Source organism: Procambarus clarkii, unplaced genomic scaffold (assembly GCF_040958095.1).
Source record: "Procambarus clarkii isolate CNS0578487 unplaced genomic scaffold, FALCON_Pclarkii_2.0 HiC_scaffold_116, whole genome shotgun sequence".
Lineage (NCBI taxonomy): Eukaryota > Metazoa > Arthropoda > Malacostraca > Decapoda > Cambaridae > Procambarus > Procambarus clarkii.
Genome location: NW_027189149.1, coordinates 2,156,124 through 2,178,872, shown reverse-complemented (window position 1 = coordinate 2,178,872; position 22,749 = coordinate 2,156,124).

Below are 22,749 nucleotides of genomic sequence, written 5' to 3'. Positions count from 1 at the left end.
TCACATTTTGCCCAAAACCTCCCTGAAGTTTTCAAAATATCCCAAACGTCCAAAATTCGACGCTTGAGCCATATTAAGGAGTAAAATTCTGGCTCTCTGCGTGTATTCGCAGTTTTGAAATTACGATTTTATACCGAAAATATGCCAATTACTGAGAGCGGCGATGGTCATAGTTTGCCCAACCCACCCTGCAGTTTTGAAAATATCCTAAACATCCCAAGTTCGACGCTTGAGCCATGTTTTGGCGCCAAATTCTGGCTCTCTGCACGTATTGGCAGTTTGAAATTACGAATTTTATACCGAATATATGCCAATTACTGGATCAGCGATGGGTCACATTTTGCCCAAACCCTCCCTGCAGTTTTAAAAATATCACAAACATCCCAAATTTGACGCTTGAACAATATTTTGGAGCAAAATTCTCGCTCTCTGCACGTATTCGCAGTTTGAAACTACGACTTTTTATACCGAATATATGCCAATTACTGGGATCAGCGATGTGTCACATTTTGCCCAAACCCTCCCTGCAGTTTTAAAAATATCACAAACATCCCAAATTCTACTCTTGAACCATATTTTCGAGCCAAATTCTGGCTTGCTGCACGTATTCGCAGTTTGAAATTACGACTTTTTATACAGAAAAAATGCCAATTACTGAAAGCGGCGATGGATCACATTTTGCCCAAATCCTCCCTGCAGTTTTCAAAATATCCCAAACATCCAAATTCGACGCTTGGGCCATATTGAGGAGCCAAATTCTGGCTCTCTGGATGTATTCGCAGTTTGAAATTACAAATATTATACTGAAAATATGCCAATTACTGAGAGCGGCGATGGGTCACTGTTTGCCCAAACCCACCCTGCAGTTTCGAAAATATCCCAAACATCCCAAATTCGACGCTTAAGCCAGATTTTGGAGCCAAGTTCTGGCTCTCTGCACGTAATCGCTTTTGGAAATTACGAATTTATATACCGAAAATATGCCAATTACTGAGCGCGCCGATGAGTCAAATTTTGCCCAAGTCCTCCCTGCAGTTTTCAAAATTTCCCAAACATCCCAAATTAGACACTTGAACCATATTTTGGAGCCAAATTCTGGCTCTCGGCACGTTTTCGCAGTTTGAAATTAAGAATTTTATTCCGAAAATATGCCAATTACTGAGAGAGGCGATGGGTCACTGTTTGCCCAAACCCACCCTGCAGTTTTGAAAATATCCCAAACATCCCAAATTCGACGCTTGAGCCATATTTTGGAGCCAAGTTCTGGCTCTCTGCACGTATTCGCAGTTTGAAATACGACTTTTTATACCGAATATATGCCAATTTCTGGGATCAGCGATGTGTCACATTTTGCCCAAACCCTCCCTGCAGTTTTAAAAATATCACAAACATCCCAAATTCTACTCTTGAACCATATTTTCGAGCCAAATTCTGGCTTTCTGCACGTATTCGCAGTTTGAAATTACGAATTTTTATACAGAAAAAATGCCAATTACTGAAAGCGGCGATGGATCACATTTTGCCCAAATCCTCCCTGCAGTTTTCAAAAAATCCCAAACATCCCAAATTCGACGCTTGGGTCATATCGAGGAGCCAAATTCTGGCTCTCTGGATGTATTCGCAGTTTGAAATTACAAATATTATACCGAAAATATGCCAATTACTGAGAGCGGCGATGGGTCACTGTTTGCCCAAACCCACCCTGCAGTTTTGAAAATATCCCAAACATCCCAAATTCGACGCTTGAGCCATATTTTGGAGCCAAGTTCTGGCTCTCTGCACGTAATCGCTTTGGAAATTACGAATTTATATACCGAAAATATGCCAATTACTGAGCGCGCCGATGAGTCAAATTTTGCCAAAGTCCTCCCTGCAGTTTTCAAAAAAATCCCAAACATCCCAAATTAGACACTTGAACCATATTTTGGAGCCAAATTCTGGCTCTCGACACGTATTCGCAGTTTGAAATTACGACTTTTTATACCGAAAATATGCCGGTTACTGAAAGCAGCGATGAATCACATTTTGCCCAAGCCCTCCCTGCAGTTTTCCAAATATCCCAAACGTCCCAAATTCGACTCTTGAGCCATATTTTGGCGCCAAATTCTGTCTCTCTGCACCTATTCGCAGTTTGAAATTACGACTTTTATACCAAAATATGCCAATTACTGAACGCGCCGATGAGTCACATTTTGCCCAAACCCTCCCGGCAGTTTTCAAAATATCCAAAACATCCCAAATTTGACGCTTGAGCAATATTTTGGAACAAAATTCTCGCTCTCTGCAAGTATTCGCAGTTTGAAATTGTAACTTTTTGTACCGAATATATGCCAATTACTGGGATCAGCGATGGGTCACATTTTGCCCAAACCCTCCCTGCAGTCTTGAAAATATCAGAAACATCCCAAATTCGACTCTTGAACCATATTTTGGAGCCAAATTCTGACTCCCTGCACGTATTCGCAGTTTGAAATTACGAATTTTTATACAGAAAAAATGCCAATTACTGAGAGCGGCGATGGATCACATTTTGCCGAAAACCTCCTGAAGTTTTCAAAATATCCCAAACATCCCAAATTCGACGCTTGAGCCATATTAAGGAGTAAAATTCTGGCTCTCTGCGTGTATTCGCAGTTTGAAATTACGAATTTTATACCGAAAATATGCCAATTACTGAGAGCGGCGATGGGTCATAGTTTGCCCAAACCCACCCTGCAGTTTTGAAAATATCCTAAACATCCCAAGTTCGACGCTTGAGCCATGTTTTGGCGCCAAATTCTGGCTCTCTGCACGTATTCGCAGTTTGAAATTACGAATTTTTATATCGAAAACATGCCAATTACTGAACGCGCCGATGAGTCACATTTTGCCCAATCCCTCCCTGCAGTTTTCAAAATATCCCAAACATCCCAAATTCGACTATTGAGCAATATTTTGGAGCCAAATTCTGGCTCTCTGCACGTATTCGCAGTTTAAAATTACGACTTTTATACCGAATATATGCCAATTACTGGGATCAGCGATGGGTCACATTTTGCCCAAACCCTCCCTGCAGTTTTAAAAATATCACAAACATCCCAAATTCTACTCTTGAACCATGTTTTCGAGCCAAATTCTGGCTTTTTGCACGTATTCGCAGTTTGAAATTACGACTTTTTATACAGAAAAAATGCCAATTACTGAAAGCGGCGATGGATCACATTTTGCCCAAATCCTCCCTGCAGTTTTCAAAATATCCCAAACATCCCAAATTCGACGCTTGGGCCATATTGAGGAGCCAAATTCTGGCTCTCTGGATGTATTCGCAGTTTGAAATTACAAATATTATACCGAAAATATGCCAATTACTGAGAGCGGCGATGGGTCACTGTTTGCCCAAACCCACCCTGCAGTTTTGAAAATATCCCAAACATCCCAAATTCGACGCTTGAGCCATATTTTGGAGCCAAGTTCTGGCTTTCTGCACGTAATCGCTTTTGGAAATTACGAATTTATATACCGAAAATATGCCAATTACTGAGCGCGCGGATGAGTCAAATTTTGCCCAAGTCCTCCCTGCAGTTTTCAAAATATCCCAAACATCCCAAATTAGACACTTGAACCATATTTTGGAGCCAAATTCTGGCTCTCGACACGTATTCGCAGTTTGAAATTACGACTTTTTATACCGAAAATATGCCGGTTACTGAAAGCAGCGATGGATCACATTTTGCCCAAGCCCTCCCTGCAGTTTTCCAAATATCCCAAACGTCCCAAATTCGACTCTTGAGCCATATTTTGGCGCCAAATTCTGTCTCTCTGCACCTATTCGCAGTTTGAAATTACGACTTTTTATACCAAAATATGCCAATTACTGAACGCGCCGATGAGTCACATTTTGCCCAAACCCTCCCTGCAGTTTTCAAAATATCCAAAACATCCAAAATTTGACGCTTGAGCAATATTTTGGAACAAAATTCTCGCTCTCTGCAAGTATTCGCAGTTTGAAATTGTAACTTTTTATACCGAATATATGCCAATTACTGGGATCAGCGATGGGTCACATTTTGCCCAAACCCTCCCTGCAGTTTTAAAAATATCACAAACATCCCAAATTTGAAGCTTGAACAATATTTTGGAGCCAAATTCTCGCTCTCTGCACGTATTCGCAGTTTGAAATTACGACTTTTTATACCGAATATATGCCAATTACTGGGATCAGCGATGTGTCACATTTTGCCCAAACCCTCCCTGCAGTTTTAAAAATATCACAAACATCCCAAATTCTACTCTTGAACCATATTTTGGAGCCAAATTCTGGCTTTCTGCATGTATTCGCAGTTTGAAATTACGACTTTTTATACAGAAAAAATGCCAATTACTGAAAGCGGCGATGGATCACATTTTGCCCAAATCCTCCCTGCAGTTTTCAAAATATCCCAAACATCCCAAATTCGACGCTTGGGCCATATTGAGAAGCCAAATTCTGGCTCTCTGGATGTATTCGCAGTTTGAAATTACAAATATTATACCGAAAATATGCCAATTACTGAGAGCGGCGATGGGTCACTGTTTGCCCAAACCCACCCTGCAGTTTTGAAAATATCCCAAACATCCCAAATTCGACGCTTGAGCCATATTTTGGAGCCAAGTTCTGGCTTTCTGCACGTAATCGCTTTTGGAAATTACGAATTTATATACCGAAAATATGCCAATTACTGAGCGCGCGGATGAGTCAAATTTTGCCCAAGTCCTCCCTGCAGTTTTCAAAATATCCCAAACATCCCAAATTAGACACTTGAACCATATTTTGGAGCCAAATTCTGGCTCTCGACACGTATTCGCAGTTTGAAATTACGACTTTTTATACCGAAAATATGCCGGTTACTGAAAGCAGCGATGGATCACATTTTGCCCAAGCCCTCCCTGCAGTTTTCCAAATATCCCAAACGTCCCAAATTCGACTCTTGAGCCATATTTTGGCGCCAAATTCTGTCTCTCTGCACCTATTCGCAGTTTGAAATTACGACTTTTTATACCAAAATATGCCAATTACTGAACGCGCCGATGAGTCACATTTTGCCCAAACCCTCCCTGCAGTTTTCAAAATATCCAAAACATCCCAAATTTGACGCTTGAGCAATATTTGGAACAAATTTCTCGCTCTCTGCAAGTATTCGCAGTTTGAAATTGTAACTTTTTATACCGAATATATGCCAATTACTGGGATTAGCGATGGGTCACATTTTGCCCAATCCCTCCCTGCAGTTTTAAAAATATCACAAACATCCCAAATTTGACGCTTGAACAATATTTTGGAGCCAAATTCTCGCTCTCTGCACGTATTCGCAGTTTGAAATTACGACTTTTTATACCGAATATATGCCAATTACTGGGATCAGCGATGTGTCACATTTTGCCCAAACCCTCCCTGCAGTTTTAAAAATATCACAAACATCCCAAATTCTACTCTTGAACCATATTTTCGAGCCAAATTCTGGCTTTCTGCACGTATTCGCAGTTTGAAATTACGACTTTTTATACAGAAAAAATGCCAATTACTGAAAGCGGCGATGGATCACATTTTGCCCAAATCCTCCCTGCAGTTTTCAAAATATCCCAAACATCCCAAATTCGACGCTTGGGCCATATTGAGGAGCCAAATTCTGGCTCTCTGGATGTATTCGCAGTTTGAAATTACAAATATTATACCGAAAATATGCCAATTACTGAGAGCGGCGATGGGTCACTGTTTGCCCAAACCCACCCTGCAGTTTTGAAAATATCCCAAACATCCCAAATTCGACGCTTGAGCCATATTTTGGAGCCAAGTTCTGGCTCTCTGCACGTAATCGCTTTTGGAAATTACGAATTTATATACCGAAAATATGCCAATTACTGAGCGCGCGGATGAGTCAAATTTTGCCCAAGTCCTCCCTGCAGTTTTCAAAATATCCCAAACATCCCAAATTAGACACTTGAACCATATTTTGGAGCCAAATTCTGGCTCTCGACACGTATTCGCAGTTTGAAATTACGACATTTTATACCGAAAATATGCCGGTTACTGAAAGCAGCGATGGATCACATTTTGCCCAAGCCCTCCCTGCAGTTTTCCAAACATCCCAAACGTCCCAAATTCGACTCTTGAGCCATATTTTGGCGCCAAATTCTGTCTCTCTGCACCTATTCGCAGTTTGAAATTACGACTTTTTATACCAAAATATGCCAATTACTGAACGCGCCGATGAGTCACATTTTGCCCAAACCCTCCCTGCAGTTTTCAAAATATCCAAAACATCCCAAATTTGACGCTTGAGCAATATTTTGGAACAAATTTCTCGCTCTCTGCAAGTATTCGCAGTTTGAAATTGTAACTTTTTATACCGAATATATGCCAATTACTGGGATCAGCGATGGGTCACTTTTTGCCCAAACCCTCCCTGCAGTTTTAAAAATATCACAAACATCCCAAATTTGACGCTTGAACAATATTTTGGAGCCAAATTCTCGCTCTCTGCACGTATTCGCAGTTTGAAATTACGACTTTTTATACCGAATATATGCCAATTACTGGGATCAGCGATGTGTCACATTTTGCCCAAACCCTCCCTGCAGTTTTAAAAATATCACAAACATCCCAAATTCTACTCTTGAACCATATTTTCGAGCCAAATTCTGGCTTTCTGCACGTATTCGCAGTTTGAAATTACGACTTTTTATACAGAAAAAATGCCAATTACTGAAAGCGGCGATGGATCACATTTTGCCCAAATCCTCCCTGCAGTTTTCAAAATATCCCAAACATCCCAAATTCGACGCTTGGGCCATATTGAGGAGCCAAATTCTGGCTCTCTGGATGTATTCGCAGTTTGAAATTACAAATATTATACCGAAAATATGCCAATTACTGAGAGCGGCGATGGGTCACTGTTTGCCCAAACCCACCCTGCAGTTTTGAAAATATCCCAAACATCCCAAATTCGACGCTTGAGCCATATTTTGGAGCCAAGTTCTGGCTCTCTGCACGTAATCGCTTTTGGAAATTACGAATTTATATACCGAAAATATGCCAATTACTGAGCGGGCTGATGAGTCAAATTTTGCCCAAGTCCTCCCTGCAGTTTTCAAAATATCCCAAACATCCCAAATTAGACACTTGAACCATATTTTGGAGCCAAATTCTGGCTCTCGACACGTATTCGCAGTTTGAAATTACGACATTTTATACCGAAAATATGCCGGTTACTGAAAGCAGCGATGGATCACATTTTGCCCAAGCCCTCCCTGCAGTTTTCCAAATATCCCAAACGTCCCAAATTCGACTCTTGAGCCATATTTTGGCGCCAAATTCTGTCTCTCTGCACCTATTCGCAGTTTGAAATTACGACTTTTTATACCAAAATATGCCAATTACTGAACGCGCCGATGAGTCACATTTTGCCCAAACCCTCCCTGCAGTTTTCAAAATATCCAAAACATCCCAAATTTGACGCTTGAGCAATATTTTGGAACAAAATTCTCGCTCTCTGCAAGTATTCGCAGTTTGAAATTGTAACTTTTTATACCGAATATATGCCAATTACTGGGATCAGCGATGGGTCACATTTTGCCCAAACCCTCCCTGCAGTTTTGAAAATATCAGAAACATCCCAAATTCGACTCTTGAACCATATTTTGGAGCCAAATTCTGACTCCCTGCACGTATTCGCAGTTTGAAATTACGACTTTTTATAAAGAAAAAATGCCAATTACTGAAAGCGGCGATGGATCACATTTTGCCCAAAACCTCCCTGAAGTTTTCAAAATATCCCAAACATCCCAAATTCGACGCTTGAGAAATATTAAGGAGTCAAATTCTGGCTCTCTGCATGTATTCGCAGTTTGAAATTACGAATTTTATACCGAAAATATGCCAATTACTTAGAGCGGCGATGGGTCACAGTTTTCCCAACCCCACCCTGCAGTTTTGAAAATATCCCAAACTTCACAAGTTCGAAGCTTGAGCCATATTTTGGCGCTAAATTCTGGCTCTTTGCACGTATTCGCAGTTTGAAATTACGACTTTTATACCGAATATAAGCCAATTACTGGGATCAGCGATGGGTCACATTTTGCCCAAACGCTCCCTGCAGTTTTAAAAATATCACAAACATCCCAAATTCGACGCTTGAACCATATTTTGGAACCAAATTTTGGCTCCCTGCACGTATTCGCAGTTTCATATTACGACTTTTTATACAGAAAAAATGCCAATTACTGAGAGCGGCGATGGATCACATTTTGCCCAAACCCTCTCTGCAGTTTTCAAAATATCCCAAACATCCCAAATTCTACCCTTGAACCATATTTTGGAACCAAATTCTGGCTCTCTTCACTTATTCGCAGTTTGAAATTACGAATTTTATACCGCAAATATACCAATTACTGAAAGCGTCAATGGGTCACACTTTGTCCAAACCCCTCTGCAGTTTTCGAAATATCCCAAACATCTCAAATACGACCCTTGAGGAATATTTTGGAGCCAATTTCTGGCTCTCTGCACGTATTCGCAGTATGAAATAACGACTTTTTATACCGAAATATATGCCAATTACTGGAAAGCGGCGATGGATCACATTTTGCCCGAAGCCCTCTCTGCAGTTTTCAAAATATCACAAACATCCAAAATTCGACTATTGAAGCAATAATTTGGAGCCAAATTCTCGCTCTCTGCACGTATTCGCAGTTTGAAATTACGACTTTTTATACCGAATATATGCCAATTCCTGGGATCAGCGATGGGTCACATTTTGCCCAAACCCTCCCTGCAGTTTTAAAATTATTACAAACATCCCAAACTTCGACTATTGAACCATATTTTCGTAGCCAAATTCTGGCTCTTTGCACGTATTCGCAGTTTGAAATTACGACTTTTTATACCGAATATATGCCAATTACTGGAATCAGCGATGGGTCACATTTTGCCCAAATCCTCCCTCCAGTTTTAAAAATATCACAAACATCCCAAATCGACGCTTGAATCATATTTGGAGCCAAATTCTGGCTCTCTGCACGTATTCGCAGTTTGAATTACAAATATTATACCGAAAAATATGCCAATTACTGAGAGCGGCGATGGATCACTGTTTGCCCAAAACCCCCCTGCAGTTTTGAAAATATCCCAAACATCCCAAATTCGACGCTTGAGCCATATTTAGGAGCCAAGTTCTGGCTCTCTGCACGTAATTCGCATTTTGGAAATTACGAATTTATATACCGAAAATATGCCAATTACTGAGCGCGCCGATGAGTCAAATTTTGCCCAAGCCCTCCCTGCAGTTTTCAAAATATCCCAAACATCCCAAATTAGACACTTGAACCATATTTTGGAGCCAAATTCTGGCTCTCGACACGTATTCGCAGTTTGAAATTACGACTTTTTATACCGAAAATATGCCAGGTTACTGAAAGCAGCGATGGATCACATTTTGCCCAAGCCCTCCCGGCAGTTTTCAAAATATCCCAAACATCCCAAATTTGACGCTTGAGCAATATTTTGGAACAAAATTCTCGCTCTCTGCAAGTATTCGCAGTTTGAAATTGTAACCTTTATACCGAATATATGCCAATTACTGGGATCAGCGATGGGTCACATTTTGCCCAAACCCTCCCTGTAGTTTTCAAAATATCTCAAACATCCCAAATTTGACGCTTGAGCAATATTTTGGAGCCAAATTCTCGCTCTCTGCACGTATTCGCAGTTTGAAATTACGACTTTTTATACCGAATATATGCCAATTACTGGGATCAGCGATGTGTCACATTTTGCCCAAACCCTCCCTGCAGTTTTAAAAATATCACAAACATCCCAAATTCTACTCTTGAACCATATTTTCGAGCCAAATTCTGGCTTTCTGCACGTATTCGCAGTTTGAAATTACGACTTTTTATACAGAAAAAATGCCAATTACTGAAAGCGGCGATGGATCACATTTTGCCCGAATCCTCCCTGCAGTTTTCAAAATATCCTAAACATCTCAAATTCGACGCTTGGGCCATATTAAGGAGCCAAATTCTGGCTCTCTGCATGTATTTGCAGTTTGAAATTACGAATTTTATATCGAAAATATGCCAATTACTGAGACGCGGCCGATGGGTCACAGTTTGCTCAAATCCCTCCCATGCAGTTTTAAAAATATCACAAACATCCCAAATTTGACGCTTGAGCAATATTTTGGAGCCAAATTCTCGCTCTCTGCACGTATTCGCAGTTTGAAATTACGACTTTTATACCGAATATATGCCAATTACTGGGATCAGCGATGTGTCACATTTTGCCCAAACACTCCCTGCAGTTTTAAAAATATCACAAACATCCCAAATTCTACTCTTGAACCATATTTTCGAGCCAAATTCTGGCTTTCTGCACGTTTTCGCAGTTTGAAATTACGACTTTTAATACAGAAAAAATGCCAATTACTTAAAGCGGCGATGGATCACATTTTGCCCAAATCCTCCCTGCAGTTTTCAAAATATCCCAAACATCCCAAATTCGACGCTTGGGCCATATTAAGGAGCCAAATTCTGGCTCTTTGGATGTATTCGCAGTTTGAAATTACAAATTTTATACCGAAAATATGCCAATTACTGAGAGCGGCGATGGGTCACTGTTTGCCCAAACCCACCCTGCAGTTTTGAAAATATCCCAGACATCCCAAATTCGACGCTTGAGCCATATTTTGGAGACAAGTTCTGGATCTCTGCACGTAATCGCTTTTGGAAATTACGAATTTATATATACCGAAAATATGCCAATTACTGAGCGCGCTGATGAGTCAAATTTTGCCCAAGTCCTCCCTGCAGTTTTCAAAATATCCCAAACATCCCAAATTAGACACTTGAACCATATTTTGGAGCCATATTCTGGCTCTCGACACGTATTCGCAGTTTGAAATTACGACTTTTTATACCGAAAATATGCCGGTTACTGAAAGCAGCGATGGATCACATTTTGCCCAAGCCCTCCCTGCAGTTTTCCAAATATCCCAAACGTCCCAAATTCGACTCTTGAGCCATATTTTGGCGCCAAATTCTGTCTCTACTGCACCTATTCGCAGTTTGAAATTACGACTTTTTATACCAAAATATGCCTAATTACTGAACGCGCCGATGAGTCACATTTTGCCCAAACCCTCCCTGCAGTTTTCAAAATATCCAAAACATCCCAAATTTGACGCTTGAGCAACATTTTGGAACAAAATTCTCGCTCTCTGCAAGTATTCGCAGTTTGAAATTATGACTTTTTATACCGAATATATGCCAATTACTGGGATCAGCGATGGGTCACAGTTTTCCCAACCCCACCCTGCAGATTTGAAAATATCCCAAACATCACAAGTTCGACGCTTGAGCCATATTTTGGCGCGAAATTCTGGCTATCTGCACGTATTCGCAGTTTGATATTACGACTTTTTATACCGAAAATATGCCAGTTACTGAAAGCGGCGATGGATCACATTTTGCCCGAGCCCTCTCTGCAGTTTTCAAAATATCTCAAACATCCCAAATTCGACTCTTGAGCCGTATTTTGGAACCAAACTCTGGCTCTCTGCACGTATTCGCAGTTTGAAATTACGACTTTTTTTTACCGAATATATGCCAATTCCTGGGATCAGCGATGGGTCTCATTTTGCCCAAACCCTCCCTGTAGTTTTAAAAATATAACGAACATCCCAAATTCGACGCTTGAACCATATTTTGTAGCCAAATTCTGGCTCTTTGCACGTATTCGCAGTTTGAAATTACGACTTTTTATACCAAAATATGCCAATTACTTAACGCCCCGATGAGTCACATTTTGCCCAAACCCTCCCTGCAGTTTTCAAAATATCCCAAACATCCCAAATTTGACGCTTAAGCAATATTTTGGAGCCAAGTTCTGGCTCTCTGCACGTAATCGCTTTTTGAAATTACTACTTTTTATACCGAAAATATGCCAAATACTGAAAGCAGCGATGGGTCACATTTTGCCCAAACCCCCTTGCAGTTTTAAAAATATCCCAAACATCCCAAATACGACCCTTGAGGAATAACTTGGAGTCAAATTCTGGCTTTCTGCACGTATTCGCAGTATGAAATTACGACTTTTATACAGAAAAAATGCCAATTACTGAAAGCGGCGATGGATCACATTTTGTCCCAAAACCTCCCTGAAGTTTTCAAAATATCCCAAACATCCCAAATTCGACGCTTGAGCCATATTAAGGAGCCAAATTCTGGCTCTCTTCATGTATTCGCAGTTTGAAATTACGAATTTTACACCGAAAATATGACAATTACTGAGAGCGGCGATGGGTCACAGTTTGCCCAAACCCACCTAGCAGTTTTGAAAATATCCCAAACATCCCAAGTTCGACGCTTCAGCCATATTTTGGCGCCAAATTCTGGCTCTCTGCATGTATTCGAAGTTTGAAATTACGACTTTTTATACCGAAAATATGCCAATTACTGAACGGGCCGATGAGTCATATTTTGCCTAAACCCTCCCTGCAGTTTTCAAAATATCCCAAACATCCCAAATTCGACTATTGAGCAATATTTTGGAGCCAAATTTTGGCTCTCTGCACGTATTCGCAGTTTGAAATTACGACTTTTTATACCGAATATATGCCAATTACTGGGAACAACGATGGGTCACATTTTGCACAAACCCTCCCTGCAGTTTTAACAATATCACAAACATCCCAAATTCGACGCTTGAACTATATTTTGGCGCAAATTCTGGCTCTCTGCATAGTATTCGAAGTTTGAAATTACGACTTTTTATACCGAAAATATACCAATTACTGTAAGCGGCGATGGGTCACATTTTGCCCAAACCCCTCTGCAGTTTTCGAAATATCCCAAACATCCCAAATACGACCCTTGAAGAATATTTTGGAACCAATTTCTGGCTTTCTGCATAACTTGGAGTCAAGTTCTGGCTTTCTGCACGTATTCGCAGTATGAAATTACGACTTTTTATACCGAAAATATGCCAGTTACTGAAAGCAGAGATGGATCACATTTTGCCCAAGACCTCTCTGCAGTTTTCAAAATATCCCAAACGTCCCAAATTCGACGCTTGATCCATATTTAGGAGCCAAATTCTGGCTCTCGGCACGTTATCGCAGTTTGAAATTAAGAATTTTATACCGAAAATATGCCTATTACTGAGAGCGGCGATGGGTCACAGTTTGCCCAAATTCACCCTGCATTTTTGAAAATATCTCAAACATCCCAAATTCGACTCTTGAGCTATATTTTGGAACCAAACTCTGGCTCTCTGCACGTATTCGCAGTTTGAAATTACGACTTTCTATACCGAATATATGCCAATTACTCGGATCAGCGATGGGTCATATTTTGCCCAAACCCCCTCTGCAGTTGTCAAAATATCCCAAACATACCAAATTTGACGCTTGAGCAATATTTTGGAGCCAAATTCTCGCTCTCTGCACGTATTCGCAGTTTGAAATTATGACTTTTATACCGAATATATGCCAATTACTGGGATCAGCGATGGGTCACATTTTCCCCAAACCCTCCCTGCAGTTTTGAAAATATCAGAAACATCCCAAATTTGACTCTTGAACCATATTTTGGAGCCAAATTCCGGCTCTCTGCACGTATTCGCAGTTTGAAATTACTACTTTTTATACCGAAAATATGCCAAATACTGAGAGCAGCGATTGGTCACATTTTGCCCAAACCCCCCCTGCAGTTTTAAAAATATCCCAAACATCCCAAATACGACCCTTGAGGCATAACTTGGAGTCAAATTCTGGCTTTCTGCACGTATTCGCAGTATGAAATTACGACTTTTTATACCGAAAATATGCCAGTTCTGGCTCTCTACAAGCAGAGAGCCAGAATGTGGCTCCTTAATATGGCCCAAGCGTCGAATTTGGGATGTTTGGGATATTTTGAAAACTGCAGGGAGGGTTTGGGCAAAATGTGACTCATCGAGGCGTTCAGTAATTGGCATATTTTGGTATAAAAAGTCGTAATTTCAAACTGCGAATACGTGCAAAGAGCCATAATTTATCTACAAAATATGGTTCAAGCGTCGAATTTGGGATGTTTGTGATATTTTTGAAACTGCAGGGAGAGTTTGGGCAAAATGTGAACCCATCGCTGATCTCAGGAATTGGCATATATTCGGTACAAAAAGTCGTAATTTCAAACTGCGAATACGTGCAGTGAGACAGAGTTTGGTTCCAATATATGGTTCAAGAGCCGAATTTGGGATGTTTGAGATATTTTCAAAACTGCAGGGTGAATTTGGGCAAACTGTGACCCATCGCCGCTCTCAGTAATTGGCATATTTGCGGTATAAAATTCGTAATTTCAAACTGCTAAAACGTGCCGAGAGCTAGAATTTGGCTCCAAAATATGGCTCAAGCGTCGAATTTGGGACGTTTGGGATATTTTGATAACTGCAGAGAGGGCTCGGGCAAAATGTGACCCATCGACGCTTTCAGTAATTGGCATATTTTCGGTATTAAAAGTTGTAATTTCAAAATGCGAATACGTGCAGGGAGCCAGAATTTAGCTCCAAAATATGGTTCAAGAGTCGAATTTGGGATGTTTGGGATATTTTCAAAACTGCAGGGTGGGTTTGGGCAAACTGTGACCCATCGCCGCTCTCAGTAATTGGCTACTTTTCGGTATAAAATTCGTAATTTCAAACTGCGAATATAAATATACGATAAAAATGATGCAAACACATAATTGATTAGAAATTAACCTTAAATACTTCATTTTCAATCAACCATTTGTTTCTCGTTAAATTACTGAGTAAGATATTGAAAAGGGGAGAAGCTCGGTTTTTATTGCATATATCGACGTTTCAGCCGGATTAGAGCGGTTTTACGTGTACATCTTCCATCGGTAATATAAACGGAAAATCAAAATCATTTTAGTTAATTCTAATGAAAACACGTTGTTTTTTATCATTTGTATTGGAAACAACATTGTCATATGTCTTTTCTTTGATCTTAATAATACGAAACCTCGCTCTATGATTTGAAGCTAAAATCCTCAAATATGGTAAAATAGTGACTTTTTCACGTTAATCATGGAGTTTGATATTACGTAAATATATCACTACCTGTTCTTTCACTTGTTGTTTTCCTTCTGATATGACTGTGGAGTAGCTTTGGTTCGGTCTTGGCTTTGTTTGCTATATCATTTTCATAACTTTTCTCTGCTTTTCTTCTCACCCTGACATACTCATTCCTGGTTCTCTGGTATCTCTCTCTGCTTTCTGGTGTTCTGTTATTCCGGAAGTTCCTCCACGCCATTTTGTTCAGTACCTTTGCTTCCATACATGCCCTATTATACCATGGATTCTTCTTTTGCTTCTCGGATTTTTCCTTTTGGGCCGGGATGTATCTGCTTACTGCCTCCTGACACTTTTGGGTGACATAGTCCATCATATCTTGTACAGACTTAGCTCTGAGGTCTGTGTCCCAAGGTAGTTCCCTTAGGAAGCTTCTCATCTCCTCATAATTTCCCTTTCGGTATGCCAGCCTTTTGTTTCCTAGTTCTTTTTTTTTGTGGGGGGGGGGGATAACTCCTAGCTCTACCAGGTACTCAAAGTTCAAAACACTGTGATCACTCATTCCCAAGGGTGCTTCCATCTTGACTTCCCTTATATCCCACTCATTTATGGTAAATATCAGATCAAGCATTGCTGGTTCATCCTCTCCTCTCATTCTTGTTGGATCCTTGACGTGCTGGCTTAGAAAGTTTCTTGTTGCCACGTCCAGCAGCTTAGCTCTCCATGTTTCTGGTCCTCCATGCGGGTCTCTGCTCTCCCAATCTATCTTCCCATGGTTGAAGTCTCCCATGATTAGTAGTCCAGATCCATTCCTGCTCGCAACAGAAGCTGCTCTCTCCATTATGTTAATGGTGGCCATATTGTTTCTATCATATTCCTGTCTGGGTCTTTTGTCATTTGGTGGTGGATTATATATGACTACGACTATAATTTTTTGCCCTCCAGTTGTTATTGTTCCTATTATGTAGTCACTGAAACCTTCACATCCCTGAACAACCAACTCCTCGAAATCCTAGACTTTTCTTACCAGAAGAGCTACACCACCCCCACCTCTTCCTTCTCTCTCTTTCCTCATAACATAACAGTCCTGTGGGAACACTGCATTTGTTATTGGTCTCGTCAGCTTTGTTTCTGTGAGAGCTATTATGTCTGGGTTTTCCTCTAGTACCCATTCTCCAAGTTCATTTGCTTTATTTGTAATACCGTCTATGTTAGTGTACATTGCCTTGAGGCTCACTTTCCTCTGTCCCTTCTCAAATCTCCTCCTTGGTGAATGTTCTGCTGGTGGAGGAAGCTGTGCCATGGGTGTGAGGATTTGTGAGGTGGATACCAGGGTTGCAGAGGATTCTGGGATGAGGAGTGGGAGGTCAAGTGAAGAGGGAAGGACAGGGAGGGAATGGGGTGAACGGGGCGGGAGGACAGGAAGGAAAGGGGGGTTTTCTATACAGAGTGTTTGTGTGTGTGCGTGTCTGTGTGTGTGTGTGTGTGTGTGTGTGTGTGTGTGTGTGTGTGTGTGTGTGTGTGTGTGTGTGTGTGTGTGTGTGTGTGTGTGTGTGTGTGTGTGTGTGTGTGTGTGTGTGTGTGTGTGTGTGTGTGTGTGTGTGTGTGTGTGTGTGTGTGTGTGTTTTATCCTTATATTTACTATATGTATCTGCAGAATCGAGTTATTAGCTCTTGGACCCCGCCAATCAAATAAATGTATTTATCCTCTTTTATATCTACTACATCTATTTCTCTCTAACTAACACACTCACAAACACACACACACACACACACACACACACACACACACACACACACACACACACACACACACACACACACACACACACACACACACACACACACACACACACACACACACAACACACACACACACACACACACACACACAAACTGGAGGCCTAGCGTCTAAATGGAGAGAGTTCGATGGTTATAATCCTAATGGAACCCGATCGAATCCCGGTTGATGCAATAGCAAATCGAAAGATATTCTTTAACCTGATTCGACTGTTAACCTAGAACAAATGTATCCATCAATGTATCCATCTATCTATCTACTTATATCTGTCAATCCATCAATCTATCTTCCCATTAAACCAACCATTTATCATTATATACATCTATCTATCCATGTATCCGTCCATCAACTCATCTTTCTATCCATCCATATAGTCATCTGTCTTTCCGTCCATCAACTCATCTATGCATCCGTCTATCCGTCAATATATATATTAAGCGATCAATGTATCCATCCATCTATCTACCAATATAAATTGTCCATTAATCTATTCATTTATCATAACCATCTATCAACACCCTCCCCACTCCCTCTCCTATTTTACTACCAAACTCCCTCCTCTCGTTCTGGCACCTTCTCCTTCCGTTTTCCTCCCTCTCATAAACCTGCTCATCCTCCATCCTTCTGCCCTTCCCACTCCCGCCCCTATCCCATCCCGCCCTTCCCATCGTCTTCCCTCTCGCCGCAGATCCATCCCTTCGTTCTCATTCCTTCTGCAGCTTCTCACTCTCGCCCTTCGCTCTGTTTTTCCTCCCTCGCGTTGCTAGTCCTTTAGTCCGTTGAGCCTCTGCATCACTCTCTTGAGCCTCTGCATTACTCTCTTGAGCCTCTGCATCCCTCTCTGGAGCCTCAGCATCCCTCTCTTGAGCCTCTGCATAACTCTCTTGAGACTCTGAATCACTCTCTAGAGCCTCTGCATCGCTCTCATAAGCCTCTGCTTCCCTCTCTTGATCCTCTGCATCACTCTGTTGAGCCTCTGCATCACTCTCTTGATCCTCTGCATCACTCTCTTGAGCCTCTGCATCACTCTCTTCAGCCTCTGCATCACTCTCGTTAGTCTCTGCATCACTCACTTGAGCCTCTGCATCACTCTCTTAAGCCCCTGCATCCCTCTTTTGATCCTCTGCATCACTCTCTTGAGCCTCTGCATCATTCTCTTGAGCCTCTGCATCCCTCTCTTAAGCCTCTACATCACTCGCTTAAGCCTCTGCATCCCTCTCTCAAGCCTCTACATCGCTCTCTGGAGCCTCTTGCATCTCTCTCTGGAGCCTCAGCATCCCTCTCTTGAGCCTCTGCAGCACTCTCTTGAGCCAATTCATCATTCTCCTGAGCCTCTGCATCCATCTCTTAAGCCTCTGCATCACTCTTTTGAGCCTCTGCATCAATCTCTTGAACTCCTGCATCCCTCTCATGAGCCTCTGCATCCCTCTCTTGAGCCTTTGCATCACTCTTTTAAGCCTCTGCATCCTTCTCTTGAGCCTCTGCACCACTCTCAAGAGCATCTGCATCCCTCTCTTGTGCCTCTGCATCCCTCACTTGAGCCTCTGCATCCCTCTCTTGAGCCATCTGCATCCCACTCTTGGGCCTCTGCATCCCTCTCTTAAGCCTCTGCATCACTCTCTTAAGCCGCTGCATCACTCTCGTAAGCCTCGGAATCTTTCTCTAGAGATGCATCACTCTCTTGAGCCCCTGCATCCCTCTCTTGAGCCTCTGCATCACTCTATGGGCTTCTGCATCAATCTCTTCAGCCTCTGCATCCCTCTCGTGAGCTCCTGCATCCCTCTCATGAGCCTCTGAATCCCTCTATTGAGCCTTTGCATCACTCTCTTAAACCTCTGTATCCCTCTCTAGAGCCCCTGCATCCTTCTATTGAGCCTCTGCATCGCTCTCTTGAGCCTCTGCATCCCTCTCTTAAGCCTCTGCATTCCTCTCTTAAGCCTCTGCATCACTCTCGTAAACCTCTGCATCATTCTCTTGAGCCTCTGCATCCCTTTCTTGAGACTCTGCCTCACTCTCTTCGGCGTCTGCATCCCTCTCTTGAGCCTCTACATCCCTCTCTTGAGCATCTGCATCATTCTCTTAGGACTCTGCATCACTCACTTGAGCCTCTGCATCACTCTCCTGAGCCTCTACATCCCTCTCTTGAGCCTCTGCATAACTCTCCTTGAGCCTCAAACATCCATCTCATAAGCCTCTGCATCCATCTCTTGAGCCTCTGCATCACTCTCTTGAGCCTCTGCATCACTCTATTTAGCCTCTGCATCACTCTCTTGAGCCTCTGCATCACTCCCTTGAGCCTCTGCATCCCTCTCCTAAGCCTCTGCAACACTCTCTTGAGCCTCTGCATCACTCTCTTGACCCTCTGCATCACTCTCTTGAGCCTCTGCATCACTCTCTTGAGCCTCTGCATCACTCTCTTGAGCCTCGGCATCACTCTCCTGAGACTCTGCATCCCTCTCATAAACCTCTGCAACACTCTCTTCAGCCTCTGCATCACTCTTATAAGCCTCTGCATCCCTCTCTTGATAATCTGCATCACTCTCGTAAGCCTCCGCATCACTCTCTAGAGCCGCTGCATAACTCTTTTTTAGCCTCTGCACTACTCTCTTGAGCCTCTGCTTCCTTCTCGTGAGCCTCTGCAACACTCTCCTCAGCCTCTGCATCACTCTCTTAAGCCTCTGCTTCCTCTCTTGATCCTCTTCATCACTCTCTTGAGTCTCTGCATCACTCACTTGTTCCTCTGCATCACTCTCTTGATCCTCTGCATCACTCTCTCAAGCCTCTGCACCACTCTCTTGAGTCTCTGCATCACTCTCTTGAGCCTCTGCATCACTCTCTTAAGCCTCTGCATCCGTCTCTTGATCCTGTGTATCACTCTCTTGAGCCTCTGCATCATTCTCTTGAGCCTCTGCATTTCTCTTTTGAGCCTCTGCATCACTCTCTTAAGCCTCTGCATCTCTCTCTTCAACCTCTGCATCACTCTCTTGAGCCTCTGCATCACTCTCTTGAGCCTCTGCATCCCCTCTACTTAGCCTTTGCATCACTCTCTTAAGCCTCAGCATCATTCTCTTGAGCCTCTGCATCCCTCTCTTGAGCCTCTGCATCACTCTCTTGAGCCTCTGCATCCCTCGCCTTAGCCTTTGCATCACTCTCTTAAGCCTCTGCATCCCTCTCTTGAGCCTCTGCATCACTCTCAAGAGCCTCTGCATCCCTCTCTTTAGCCTCTGCATCCCTCTCTTGAGCCCCTGCATCCCTCTCTTGAGCCTCTTCCTCCCTCTCTTGAGCCTCTGCATCCCTCATTTAAGCGTCTGCATCACTCTCTTCAGCCTCTGCATCACTCTCATGAGCCTCTGCATCCCCTCTCTTAAGCCTCTGCATCACTCTCTTAAGCCTCTGTATCTCTTTCTTGAGCTTCCGCATCACTCTCCTGAGCCGCTACATCCCTCACTTGAGCCTCTGCACCACTCTCGTAAGCCTATGCATCATTCTCTTGAGCTTCTGCATAACTCTCTTGAGTCTCTGCATCACTCTCTTGAGCTTCTGTATCCCTCTCCTGAGCCTCTGCAACACTCTCTTAATAGCCTCTGCATCACTCTCTTGACCCTCTGCATCACTCTCTTGAGCCTCTGCATCACTCTCTTGAGCCTCGGCATCACTCTCTTGAGCCTCTGCATCCCTCTCATAGGCCTGTGCAACACTCTCTTCAGCCTCTGCATAACTCTCTTAAGCCTTTGCATCCCTCTCTTGATCCTCTGCATCACTCTCGTAAGCCTCCGCATCACTCTCTTGAGCCTCTGCTTCCTTCTCTTGAGCCTCTGCAACATTCTCTTGAGCCTCTGCATCACTCTCTTAAGCCTCTGCATCACTCTCTTGAGTCTCTGCATCACACTCCTGAGCCTCTGCATCACTCTCTTAAGCCTCTGTATCCATCTCTTGATCCTGAGCATCACTCTCTTGAGCCTCTGCATCATTCTCTTGAGCCTCTGTATCCCTCTCTTAAGCCTATACATCATTCTCTTGAGCCTCTGCATTACTCTCTTGAGCCTGTGCATCACTCTTTTAAGCCTCTGCATCTCTCTCTTCAGCTTCGGCATCCCTCTCTGGAGCGTCAGCATCCCTCTCTTGAGCCTCTGCAGCACTCTCTTGAGCCTCAGCATCATTCTCTTGAGCCTCTGCACCCCTCTCTTGATCCTCTGAATCACTCTCTTGAGCCTCTGCATCCCTCTCCTTAGCCTTTGCATCACTCTCTTAAGCCTCTGCATTCCTCTCTTGCGCCTCTGCATCACTCTCAAGAGCCTCTGCATCCCTCTCTTGAGCCTCTGCATCCCTCTTTTGAGCCCCTGCATCCCTCTCTTGAGCCTCTGCATCCCTATCTTGAGCCTCTGCATCCCTCACTTTAGCCTCTGCACTACTCTCTTAAGCCTCTGCATCACTCTCTTAAGCCTCTGTATCACTCTCTTGAGCTTCCGCATCACTCTCTAGAGCCTCTACATCCCTCACTTGAGCCTCTGCACCACTCTTGTAAGATTATGCATCATTCTCTTGAGGCTCTGCATAACTCTCTTGAGTCTCTGCGTCACTCTCTTGAGCTTCTGCATCCCTCTCTTGAGCCTCTTCAAAATTCTCTTCAGCCTCTGCATCACTCTCTTAAGCCTCTGAATCCCTCTCTTGAGCCTCTGAATCCCTCTCTTGAGCCTCTGCATCACTCTCTCGAGCCTATGCATCACTCTCTTCATCCTCTGCATTCCTCTCTTGAGCATCTGCATCACTCTCTTGGGCCCCTGCATTCCTCTCTTGAGCCTCTGCATCACTCTTTTGAGCCTCTTCTTCACCCTCTTAAGCCTCTGCATCCCTATTTTGAGCCTCTGCATCACTTTCTTAATCCTCTGCATCCCTTTCTTGAGCCTCTGCATCCCTCTCTTGAACTCCTGCATCCCTCTCATGATCCTCTGCATCCCTCTCTTTTGCCTTTGCATCACTCTCTTAAGCCTCTGCATCCCTGCCTTGAGCCTTTGTATCACTCTCGTTAGTCTCTGCATCACTCTCTTGAGCCTCTGCATAACTCTCTTGAGTCTCTGCATCACTCTCTTGAGCCTCTGTATCCCTCTCTTAAGCCTCTGCAACACCCTCTTCAGCCTCTGCATCACTCTCCTAAGCCTCTGAATCCCTCTCTTGAGCCTCTGAATCCCTCTCTTGATCCTCTGCATCACTCTCTCGAGCCTCTGCATCACTCTCTAGATCCTCTGCATCCCTCTCTTGTGCCTCTGCATCCCTCTCTTGTGCCTCTGCATCCCTCACTTGAGCCTCTGCATCCTTCTCTTGAGCCTCTGCGTCCCTCTCATGAGCCTCTGCATCCCTCTCTTGAGCCTCTGCATCACTCTCTTAAGCCTCTACATCACTCTCGTAAGCCTCTGAATCACTCTCTTCAGCCTCTGCATCCCTCTCATGAGCCTCGGCATCACTCTCAAGAGCCTCTACATCCCTCTCATTTGCCTCTGCATCCCTCACTTGAGCCTCTGCATCCTTCTCTTGAGCCTCTGCGTCCCTCTCTTGAGCCTCTGCATCCCTCGCTTGAACCTCTGCTTCCCTCTCTTGAGCCCCTGCATCCCTCTCTTGAGCCTCTGCATCCCTCTCTTGAGCCTCCGCATCACTCTCTTGAACTCCTGCATCTCTCTCATGAGCCTCTGCATCCCACTCTAGAGCCTTTGCATCACCCTCTTCAGCCTCTGCATCACTCTCTTGAGCCACTGCATCCCTTTCTTGAACCTCTGCATCCCTCTCTTGAACTTTTGCATCACCCTCTAAGCCTCTGCATCCCTCTCATGAGCCCCTGCATCCCTCTCTTAAGCCTCTGCATTACTCTCCTAAGCCTCTGCATCACTCT